Genomic DNA, 12,602 nt, shown 5'->3' with positions numbered 1-12,602 from the left:
CCAATCTCTTGAATACAGTATGCCAGAAATGACTATTAAACTTTGTATCTCTATCACAACTATATCAGTAGATAGGTAACCCATATAGTCGATAGATATTCTCAATGAACAGTCATGCTAACTCAAGCATAGTCACTGTTGTTTTTGTCGGAATAAATAGACACATTTTTGTCAACCTATCCATGACTAACCAAACTGAATCGTGGCCTCTGTTCGTTTTAGGTTATCCAACTATAAAGTCCATGAGATACTCTCCCACTTGCCATTTGGGATCTCTAGTGGACTTAGTAAACCAACAATTTTAGGCATTCTGCTTTATTGACCTAGCACTTTTGGCATTTTAAGACATAGTCCTGGACGTCCTTACTTAAGCCAGACCAATAAAATTGTCTCTTAACTAGTGCATATATCTTTCGTATTCCAGGATGACCAGCACTCGAACTGACATTCATATAAAATACGGCGCCTAATGCCTAAGTCCGAAGGTATACATACTCTACCTTTGTAAAGTAAGTAACTGTTATCAATGAAAAAATTCTTCCAACGATTTCTTTCATCACTTGTAAGTGGCATGTCTCTTGAGACATCCCTCGAGACACCACTGGTGGAAAAGTCTGTCTCGTTAACGGGGCTGTCTTTATTTACAATCAAGGGATCCCTAACACTCTACACGTGGACATAATGCGGATCATCAATGCACTTTCCCTTAAGTGATTCCAAAAACCACTCTTAATTTGAGTAAAACTCAACTCGTTAACCATGGGCATGCGACTCAGTGAATCAACTACCACATTGTAACTTCCTTTTCTATATCTCAGTTAAAAGTCGAACTCTTGGACCTCATCCAAACTCTTTGAACTTGATGACTCATAACCTGTAATTCCAATTCCTTCAACCTTCTCTACCTATCAAGCTTTGCGTGCTTTCAACTCTCTTTGACTAGCTGGCCATTTGATACTCTCATGATCAAAGACTATCTCAAACCTAGCACCATATAAATAATGCCTCCACTTCTTTAAGGCATGAATTATAACATATAAATCCTTTTCATAAGCCGAATAATTTTGTTGAACTTTGTCCAACTTTTTACTTTCAAATGTAATAGATTTCCCCCCTTGTAAGAGGATTGCACCTACTGCATTGTTACTAGCATCCGTCTCTACCACAAAGGGTTGATTCGGATCGACCACTTGTAAAACGAGAGCCGTAGCTATAGCTACCTTAAGTTTTTCAAAACTTCTTTGTTGGAAATTCCCCCAAACGAAGGTCTTTCCTTTTCCTTTAAGCTGATTCATCATCGGAACAGCTATCTTAGCATAATCTTGAACATACTTTCTATAGAATCCAGACAAACTAATAAAAATTTGTAATTCTTCTAAGTTTGTGGGATGTGGCCATTTCAATATGGCTTCAACTTTTGCTAGATCCATATGAATGCCATCTTCCGAGATTGTGAATGCCATCTTTGGATTTCTTTTACAAAGAATTCACATTTTCTCTCTTTGGCATAAAGTGAATGCTTTCTAAGTAGCTCAAATACTTGCCGTAAGTGTTCGAGATATTCTTTCTTAGTGCGAATATAGATCAGGATATTGTCTAAAAAGACCACGACAAATTTTCCTAAATAAGGTTTCAAGACACTATCCATGAGCGTCATGAATGTGGCTGGAGCATTAGTCAAACCGAAGGGCATGACTAAAAACTCATAGTGACCAAACTTAGTTCGAAAAGCAGTCTTTTGGACATCCACCACTTGCCGAATTCTCACTTGATGATATCCAGATCGTAAATCGATTTTCATAAAGTACTTTGCTCCTTGGAGTTGATGAAACAACTCATCTATTCATTTTGCAAAGGATAGTTATTCTTAATTGTGATTGTATTCAAACCACGGTACTCTATGCATAGACCTATCTTTTTTCTTCACCAATAGAATCGATGAAGCCCAAGGCGAAGTGCTTGGTCGAATGAATCCACCCTTAAGGTATTCTGTTAACTGTCGTTCTACTTCTTGTGCTTCCTTAAAACTAAGTCTTGATACATTGAGATAGAGTCCCCCCTTAATCACAACATAGGATGTGCGTACTCTTCTCTTACAAACTTCAAGGTATGGATTAACAACCAGTGTGGGTATACACAATAAAGAGTTAAACCAATAACACAACAAGGCTTACTCAACAACTAGTGTTCCCACAAACATAAGGCATAGCCAAAACATGACTTAGATAATGCTTTAAAAGGCATAAGAGTCATCCACATCTTCACACACTTGAGCAAGGTTGGTTTCTTCTACAACAATGTTGACTTTCTCCTTTCCTTTCTTCTTGTCCTTGAGGTAGCACCTTTGAGACGAGTGGTTAGTCTTTCCACAATGCACACATGGATTGTTGGTGAAGTAGTCTTTAGTAAGATGATTTGTTCTTCCACAACTTGCACACTTCTTCTTCATATTGTTAGAGGAGACAGCATAGGCACTTCCAAAGTCATCTTTGACCCACTTCTTCTCTTCTTCCTGTGTGAAGAGTTAATCACACTTTCCAAAGAAGCAATGGGTTCCTTCTCTTTAAGCACAGTGACTATTTGATTGAAATTTGACGGCATAGCCTTTAACAGTATTGCAAGGGTATCTTCCTCAGTGTGACTGGAGCCTTCACATACACAAGTTGAGTCATAAGACTCTTAAGTCTGTTGATTAGTGAGCCACACCTTCACTATCTTCCATTTTAAGCTCATACAATTGCATTTTAAGACTAATTTTGGAGTGTTTAACCTTAGCACCAAAGATCTTTTCAAGTGTACATCAGTGTCATCATCATCAATGTAATGAATGTAACCATCATCAAGTGCAGTGTCATCATCATCAATGTCATGAATGTAACCATCATCAAGTGCAGTGATTATGATGCCTAATGCTTGCTCATCTTTGGCTTGCAATGCAACAATGGTTGCTCTATTAGTAACAGAAGAAGCTTCATCTCCATCAGGTTGTGGTTTAACAAGGCTCCATAGATTCTTCTTCATTAAATACCCCTTAATTTTGGTTTGCCAAGTGTGGAAGCCTTGGCCATTAAACTTATCTGGAGTTTTAGATGAAGCCATGAGAAGGTCTTACCAGTGAGATGAACCCAAGGTAGTGTCTAATCTCTTACAATTTGTGATTAATTATCCCAAAACCCCAATTGCATTGAGATAAGCATCTTATTTTGTATGCAGAAAACTATATGTTTTTGGTGGGTACAATTAGGGTAGGGAATGAGAGTAAGAGTAAAAAATGTGTATATAAACATCAATAGCAACTCTCTAATGTTGGTTTAGACGAAGCAACGGTCACCAAACACTTCAATTATAAGGATTAATTACTGATTTTTCAGAGATAAGCTCACTGTTGGCATGTGTAGAGGGTACCCTGATTTGGAGTGCTCATTTGGAGTACCAAATGAGAAGGAAAGCTTGATGTGAGGCTACATAAGGCTTTAGCGACACATGAATTGAATATTTGCAACTTAAATGTCTCAAAAAAACAATTATGCAAAGATTATTTGAGCAAATTGAAACTTTTTTCTTATTGTGGTATTCTGCAAAAAACAGGGGCCTGATGATCTCCCTTGTGTAGCTTCTATGGTTGATCTTTTTGAGAACCCTTTTAGAAGTTTGAAGCTGACTTCTAGAGCTACAAAAGCCCTCAACCAATTTCTTGAATGGCTCATACTTCTGTGAGTTATAGACTCTGCAAGTCGAGGATGGCATTTTCTAAAAAACGTAGAAATTTGTAGCAGCACGTGAAGATTCAGAACAATTGATTGACCTCGGCTGTGTGCCCTGATGTGCTGAAGAGGCTCCAAGTTGTAGATTAGCAAATGATCAAGTATGCATAGAGATCTAAGGCCTCCAAGGAGTATGTGTGCTGTGGGAAGAGGAGCTAGATTAAGTTTATGAAAAAACTCAATAATCTATTGATGATATTGTGTGCTATGGGAAGAGGAGCTAGATTAAGTTTATGAAAAAAACTCAATAATCTATTGATGATATTGTGAAAGTATGATTAGATGAGTGTAATTAAGTACCAAGGGATGGCCTAGCTACCATGAAAGAAAATTGAAAGAATGATGTAACTATGGTAGATCAAAGCATATGTATGCCATTACTAGTGGATGATTAACAATATGATTAAGATATGATTAGGCTAATTACACAAGCATGAAGAGGGTATGAATCAAAACACTTGAATTGATTTCTCATTCCCAAAGGTGCCTTCTTATAGGTCAAGATTACATCCTTGAATATAGGAGAGGTGGCTTGATTTTAGGAGAGGTGGAGTGAATGTAGGTGGGCACTGCCCTCATCTTTCTCCTTGATTCTCTACAAAGGAGGGCGCCTTCTTTTCACTTCTTTGAGTGGATTCTTATGCCTTTTACAATGCTAAAGTTACATGGGTAATAACCTTTGAACCTTAGGCTTTAATGTTGGGTTTATGTTTGGATTATTTCCAACAAAAAGGCTGTAAAAGAAATTTGATATTCTTTTTTTTTTTAAAACGAAAATCTCTGAACTTGAACCCTGCAATGCGGCATCGAGTGAGCAAACTACGATGGAGACTTAGGTAATAAGCTAACGGCATCGAATTGTCGTCGTAAGCTTCCATTGACTGAGCGATGGCCTAGGATAGGCAATGTCATCGGCTGAGCGATGGCCTAGGGTTAGTCAAACTATTTGTTGAATTACGACTCCCATGAATTGACATCAAAGTGGGAAAGTATCTAGTAAGATACTGAGGTTGGGCAGCTTGCTCTGCATAGCATACACCAAGATGACTCTCTAAAGAGAAGCGATGGGCTAGAGATGGCCGACCAACCAAGAAAACATTGGTTCCTTGCTCCCAAAATCAACGCAATCCTCGAACAAGCTCTGTTCCAAACTAATAGAAGATGCAGGCACCTAGAGATTCTATAGCTGGACCACACCGACTAGTTCACACCTACCCACTCCACTTAGCGTGTTCATATTATGGACAACTTGTATATACTCTATTATGTGTGTTAGTCATCTTATCTTCTTTGTAGACCTCTTTAGAGATACCAGAGATTAATCCAACTGCTGAAGATATAAAAGAATTCAAGGATTGGAATCAAGGAGCAAGGAAAGTCATGTATTGGCTTTCTATTACTATACATGACACCATAAAATAGTTCAAAGCAGCAGGCCTTCTACATAAGTTCAGGTAGAGGAAGAGGTAGAGGTCATGGATGTGGCCAAGGTGGTGACCGAACAGGTAATCAGAATTATGGTCAGCACAGCAGTAATAGTCCCAGCAATAATAGCCTTCTACATAAGTTCAGGAAGAGGTAAAAGTCATGGATATGGCCAAGTTGGTGACCGAACAGGTAATCAAAATTATGGTCAGCACAGCAGTAATAGTCCCAGGATGATAATTGGTGTTCCTGTGGTGATAATGATAAGGTGGACGTGTGTCTACATGGTCTCAAGCCACAATACAAGGCTTTCAAGACATCTATTCAAACTCAAGAGAACATTCTCAACTTCACAGATTTGGTGTCAATGCTGATCATTGAAGACAAGAATTTGGGTGAAGATCAATAGTCTTCACAAAACAAAAATAGTTTAGAGAAGCAGGCCTTCTACTACACAAGTTCAGGTAGGTAGAGGTCGTGGATGTGGCCAAGGTTTGGTGACCGAACAAGAAATTAGAATTATGGTCAGTGTAGCAGCAATAGTCCCAGGATTCACAACAATAACACACAGATGGAAGAGGCCAGTTTAGAGGCAGGGGGAGTTAAAGAGGTCATGGTAATTGGCAAAGGCAACATAATGATACACGAGGCTATTTTTTTATTGTGGTAAGTAAGAAATTGTGATAGGGCTGCCTAAGTTTAAGGTTGAAGGTATGCAGATAGTATGTGAAGTGTGTCAATTTGGAACGCAAACAAAGCGTGCATTTCCACATGACAAAAATGTGAGTAGGAATATACTAGATGTTGTGCATTCAAATGTATGGGGTCCTACGAAGACTATGTCTATGGGTGGTTAGGTACTACGTAACATTCAATGATGACCACATGAGGAAAGTGTGGGTGTATTTCATGAAGGAGAAGAGTGAAGTGTTCACTCATTTTTATAATTTTAGAGTGATGGGGCTGAAAAACAGACAGGAAAGCGTGTGAAGTGCTTAAGGTCATATGGAGGGGGAGAATACTTCTCTAATGAGTTCTCTGAATTCTTGCAAAAGAATGGCATTCAGAGACAATTTACATGTAGATGCACTCCGCAGAAAAATGGAGTTGCTGAGCAAAAAAATAGGCACATTGCAGAGATAGCATGAGCATTGATGGCAGAGAAGAATATGCCACATAGCTATTGGGCTGAGACTGTGTCTACAACAATTTATATCATGAATAGGACTCCTATTGTAGCCATACATGATGTAACGCCAGAGGATAAGTTTATTAGCAAGAAACTTGATTTGTCTCACATAAATTTTTTTGGATGTATTGTATATGTGCATGTGCTAGATGAGTTGCGTGTACTAAGTTGGATCCAAAGGAAGAAAAATGTGTGTTCATTGGGTATTCCCTTGAGCAAAAGGGATATAGATGCTATAATCTTGCTACACATGAATTGAGATGAATAGCTGGTATGCTATTGAAAAAGATGCTGTTGGGGCTGATATAAGTGGAAACATGGTTGCACAGAATGCAAGTTAGCAATCACAGTCATTGAGTGGACTAGGAGAGTCCTCATGGTTTTGTTGATAGACCATGGAGTGGCCGGCTGCGTCATAATACCAGTCTTGGAAATGTAGTTGGTACATCACATAAAAGCAAAGAGAAAGTGGTTGAGCCCCTTAGTATGCTTGATATTTCTTCATGGCATTCTCTTGTTGATGGAGAGTCACTCACAACCAACTAGGGTCACCCTCATCAAGAATCAATTCAAAAGAGTTGATTGGATTCACTCACAATCAAACTCACACATTTCTTACATGCATCATATATGTCACAGTTGGTTGGATTCACTCTCAACCAAATTAATCACACTTGGATCACCCAAGATATTATTTTCACTTATTGGATCACCCAATAATAAATTAATTACCATAACATTCCCTCTTGTTTGGGTTGCAATTGACCTCAATTACATATTTAATTAGCCAAGTGAAGAGAGTCAGAATATAATATCCATCATAGATAGAATCCCTTTCAACACTAGATTGTGATAAGTTATCCATCACAGATAAATATCACTTGGATTATCCGTCACACAGACATCAAAAGAGTATCATTCACATACACCAATATGAGTATCTTTCACAGACACTAACACAAGTATCTCTCACAGACACATGGTTAATCTTATTTGAAATAGAAAAGAGAATAATTTGAAGAAAGTGTATTAAATGAGGTGTCAAATTTTAAAGGTTGAATGTGAAATAATAATAAGTTACATATATTCTTTGGTGATTAGTCGAAAAACATATGTACATATGTTAGTTCACTCAAGTCCTGATAGTGAATGGTCTAATATGTATTTTCTTCCACGTATAGAAAGCACATATCAATCATTGAACTATCTTGACCATTATATTTGAATTTAACTATAGTTTTTTAATAATAATAATAAAAATAAAGAATGCATAAGTATGAGTTTTAGGCTTACCTCTCTAGTGGTAGAAATCATGATTGGGAGTACTCTCTTGTTTAGGTTGGTCGCCTTTGTTTTTGTCTTCAATCACGTTCATGACCACAACTTGATTCTTTTTCTTTTCAGGACACTCATATGCATAATGTCCTTCTTTGTCGCACCTGTAGCATGTAATCACATGAGGTTTTTGATCCCCATTGTTGGTCTTTTTGTAGCTTCAGTTTTCTTTCCATTCACTTGTGGACCATTGTGCTTCAGTTTTCTTTCCATTCACTTGTGGACCATTGTGCTTCTCTACTTTATCTTTATGCTAAAACTTCTCAAAATGTGTAGATCGGGAATATAAGAATCTATCAATGTAGTGTCTCTTGGAAATTCATTTTTCTTCTTGCAGTTTGTTGCTAGAGAGATGGCATTGCTAAGAGAATGATGATGAAACATGTTAAATTCTGCTCTAATAACTGGCTTCAGACCTGCTAGGAACTTCCTCCTTTGCTCTTTTTCACGCACTTTCTCTATAGCTTGAAGTTGCAATAAAGTTTGCCAAAATCTGTCAATATAGGCTGATATGTTCTCCTTTTCGAGCTGTCTAAAAATATCCCATTGCTATCTGGTTTTACTCTTATATGTGACAGAGGTAAGAAATCCTTCTTGATCAGCTTCTAGAAGTCTTTCCATGACTTTGGTTTGCATTTGCCCTGTCTAATAACATTCCACCAAAGAGCTGCACTGCCTACCAAATGATTAGTAGCACATTTAACCTTATCCTTCTCAGAAAATATTCCTCTAGAAAAATAATCATCAAGCTGGCTCAACCATACGAGTATGACATGTGCATCCTTTTTGCCATCATAATCTTGAAAAGTAAAAGCCTTTTTGCTAATCTTGTGTCCCTTTTGAGACTCTTGAGCTTTGAGAGTAGCTCACAGTCCTTTGAATAGGGTCCTCATGAGAATTCAAAGAATCAGATTTGGAATATGCACGTCTTTGCTTCTTGCGAGTAAATTTCCGCTCAAAATCTTCTCTTTGCCTCTTCTCACTCAACAACCAAGCTTGAAGTACGTTTACTTTTTGATCTTGATAGTAGGTGGTTGTGGATAGATTACCATTGTAGAAAAAAAGGCGAGTAAAATAATATGGAAATGCAAAAATAAAATAAAAAGGTAGCAAACTTATCTAACTCCCGTGTATTTCAAAAGAACGGTTGTTGAAGTGCTTAATGTCGATGGCATCCCACGAAGAATAAAAATAATAATCCAATAACGCCTTAATGTCGATAGTTCGGTAAGAAGCTCGTTCTATACTGCTTCGAAACAAAAATCTTCAAAATTTTGGCTTAGAAATAACACCCAAAATCTTTATTACAAGAGGTTTCCAAAGGAGTGAAGATTTTTCTGTTTTTTTTTTGTCAAAGCCAAAATGTTTTCCCTCTTTAGCAAGGAAGCCATTGCCAGCATATAGTGGAAAAAGAAGAAGAATCCGATCGTGGGAGAAGAGATAGGAAATTCGCTAAGCTTTTGAAAAGATTAAAGCTTTAAGTAAAATCTTTAATTAAAGCTTTATTAAGATTTGAAGCAAAGGTATCAAGCTTTGTAAAAATAATAATAATATTAAACCTCATTGTTCCATGGATGTAAATGGCGCTATATATCTAGCTTCTTATATTTATATATATATAAAGCTTATTCAAAAGCTTTGTAAGGTTCCCCCCTTCCAAAATAGGGGAAACACTTAAGATAGTCCACTAAGTCTTAACTTGGAGAAAATTTTCTACTCATCAACACCTTGACCATGCAGAGATTCAAGAATATGATTTATAAGGAAGACCTAGTCCTATCTCGCAGGGGGAGCGTGATCTTCTAAAAATCAAATCACCCATAGGGTAATTGATTATAATTTGGGCAACTACTAATCTTGATTCCTAGAGACAATGCTTTTTTTCTTATCCATGCAAGGCACAGCCACTAGCCTAATCTTCTAGAATAGAATTACCCAAGACAATGCTTTTTTCCTTATCCATGCAAGGCACAGCCACCACTGGCCTAATCTTCTAGAATAGAATTACCCGAGAACCTATTTATCTAGCGTAGCGCTTTCACTTAATCTGTTGGAAAGCTACCTGACTAATCGAGTCCACCTGTCCGTAGGATGGTGCCGTCAGGGCATTCCATCCTCCCACTTTCCACCCTACTCGCGTCAATTTTGTTTTCTAATTAATCCAACCACACTATTTGTTCCTTAATTAAGGCTCTTTTCACAAGGTTTGTTAAAATAGCCTTTTGCCGCCATAGTACAATAATGCCAAATACAAGATTTATATATAAAAAAAGTTTATACATGAATCAATCCCATACAAGCCAAACTGGCTCTCTTATTATTTTCCTTTACACTGTCGATGATCTAGAATTCGGCCTTCCAGTCTCTACATGCTAGGCAAAACCCTACGGGACCATACACGTCATCGTCAGTCGCGCTGGGGAGGACTCAAGCCAGCCTGTCGCCCTCTCAAGCTTCGTCGCTCGATCCTCCCGCCCCCCTCAGAGGGATGTCTACGCACTAGGGTGGGCTTATTCACTGCACTAGCTTAGGCCCTCAGAACTAGACAACATCACAATCTCTCGCCTCGATTGATGAATCTTATTCTCCCAATGGTATGAGGGATACCTTGGGCCAATCCTGGGCTTTGCTAACGACGCCGCCCGGTTTCACAAGCATGGAACGGAGTTAGCGTCGAAGCCAAGAAAAACTTGCACTCTTTCTCTTAAAGATAACAATTTTAATACAATTCATTGAATACAGCATCACTTCAAATCGTAGCTTCATACAATTTTTTTAAAAGGAAAAGATACACATTTTCTTTCTTCATTTATTAACATTAATATTAAAGAAAAAACTCTTCTTTAAAAGATAGCCAAGCTAACCTGGCCACCATTTCCTTGAGGAGCTTGTAACGGGGGAGGGGCGGGGTCGGAGCCGCATTAGGAGCATCTTCTCCAATCTCATTGTTGCGTGCTCCTCCCGAGAGGTAATATTTTGGCTTTTCGGGATGGGGCCATCTTGGACGTTGCCTTGTAGTGCTCGTTGTCGTGGTCGTATTGCTTCAATCAGATCTCGATTCCAAGATCGTTTGCTCACTGTATGAACAAAAGACCACAGCGCATGAACCCTCTCTAAGGTTAAAACCTCTTGCTAAAGTCCACGCAAACTGCTCGGGGGGGGGTGGAGGGGTGGGGGATTTGTGAGATGTCCTTAAGAAAAAGACAAACTTTTTGCTGAAGGGGAGAGGGGTGCTGCTGTAAGTCTCTTCACACGGGGGGGAGGAGGGAGGGGAGAAGAGCTAAGGACACTGTCTCCTAAACAATGGTGGGCTTGAGGAAAGTTGGCTTATCTAAAGTGGCAGATGAGGGGGTGTTGAGAGGGGCGGCTGCACTACAGCAAGTACATTATGCAGGGACAGAAGGGCGGTACAGACGATGACACGGCCTTATGCAGAGTATAGGCTACGCAGAAATGCTTGCTGCCCATGGAGCAGCCCGGCGGGGGTTTATATAGCTGTGGGGTACAGGTGTGGACGCTGTGTAAAGTGTGATCGAAAGGACGGTGTGCCAAAAAAGGATGTGGATCAGTGGCCTGCATGGCCTTGGGGGAAAGGTACGATGGCGGTTAACAGGGGAAAGGAGTGGTATGCATGTACCTTATCTAGTTAGAGGCAGCATGGGTATTCCCGTAGCGGTACATGTGGACCACACAATGGGTGGCGGACCTTTGGTTCTTGTGCAACCATTGTACGGGCACCCTGGTGAGTGTGTACGGTCTCCAAATTTGGGGCGTTGGCCTCGATTTACGTGTCAGACCCGCCCGAAGGGCCTTTAAAATAAAAAATAAATTTCTTTTTAGGATGCTCCCCTGGTCGTTAGGGTGCAGACCGTTCGTCAAAAATCGGACGCCCGATCGTGCATTTATTAAGGTTTAAAGGTCGTCATTTTTAAACTAAAAATAACTAAAATTTACGTAAAAGCTTGATCTGGTGTCCGTTTTGGATACTGTAAAATCCTATATTAGGATAAAATTGTGCACAGATTCCAAATTTGGGCTTGGAATTTGAAGATTCTAAGTAGAAATGGCTCATTTAATAAAATAATTGATTTTTATACCATAAAAACTCATAAATTCATTTATTACATGGACATTTCTTTATTAGTGAAGATGGGTATGTTATATCCTTTCCCCCTTAAAGAAATCTAGATGTCATCTCGTCATGAATTGGGGATAATCCTTTAAGAGTGTAGCTTCGTCTTCCCAAGTTGCATCCTCTTCAGGGTAATCTTTCCACTGTACTAGATGTTCTACAAGAGTTCTATTTCGGAGTTGCCGTTCTCTAGAATCTATGATCCTACTAGGCTGTAATTCAAGGACTCCTTGAGTAGGGATTATAACTTGTTCATCATCAAGAATATGATTGAGACTGGGTACATAAGGTTTTAACAAACTTACATGAAATACATTATGGACTTTGATATGGGTTGGGAGCTGGATTTTATAGGAACTTTTACCTAGACACTTGATAACTGTATAGGGACCACAATACCTAGGGCTAAGCTTCTTATATTTCCTAAGTGATAGAGAACTTTGTTTGGGTTGCACTCGTAGAAGAACTTTGTGTCCTTCCTTGAAGATCCTTTCAAACCTCTTGGTGTTAGCATAATGCTTTTGCCGATCTTGAACAGCTTTAATATCCTTTTGGATTGCCTTGGTTTGTTCCTCCATCTCTTCGAGCATTTTCCTGGATGCCTCAACTCTTATGGTCGGATCGGACAAATTTAGAGGAGATAACCATTCTTGCCCATAAAGTGCTTTGAATGGTGACATTCCTATGCTCTAATGATAAGATGTATTGTAGGCAAATTTTACCAGAGGAAGGTATTGAATCCATCTTCTTAGTTCCC

The sequence above is a fragment of the Cibotium barometz genome, chromosome 18 (genome assembly GCF_041138505.1).
Source record: "Cibotium barometz isolate CiBa-2024 chromosome 18, ASM4113850v1, whole genome shotgun sequence".
Taxonomy (NCBI): domain Eukaryota; kingdom Viridiplantae; phylum Streptophyta; class Polypodiopsida; order Cyatheales; family Cibotiaceae; genus Cibotium; species Cibotium barometz.
This window is presented reverse-complemented; position numbering follows the sequence as displayed.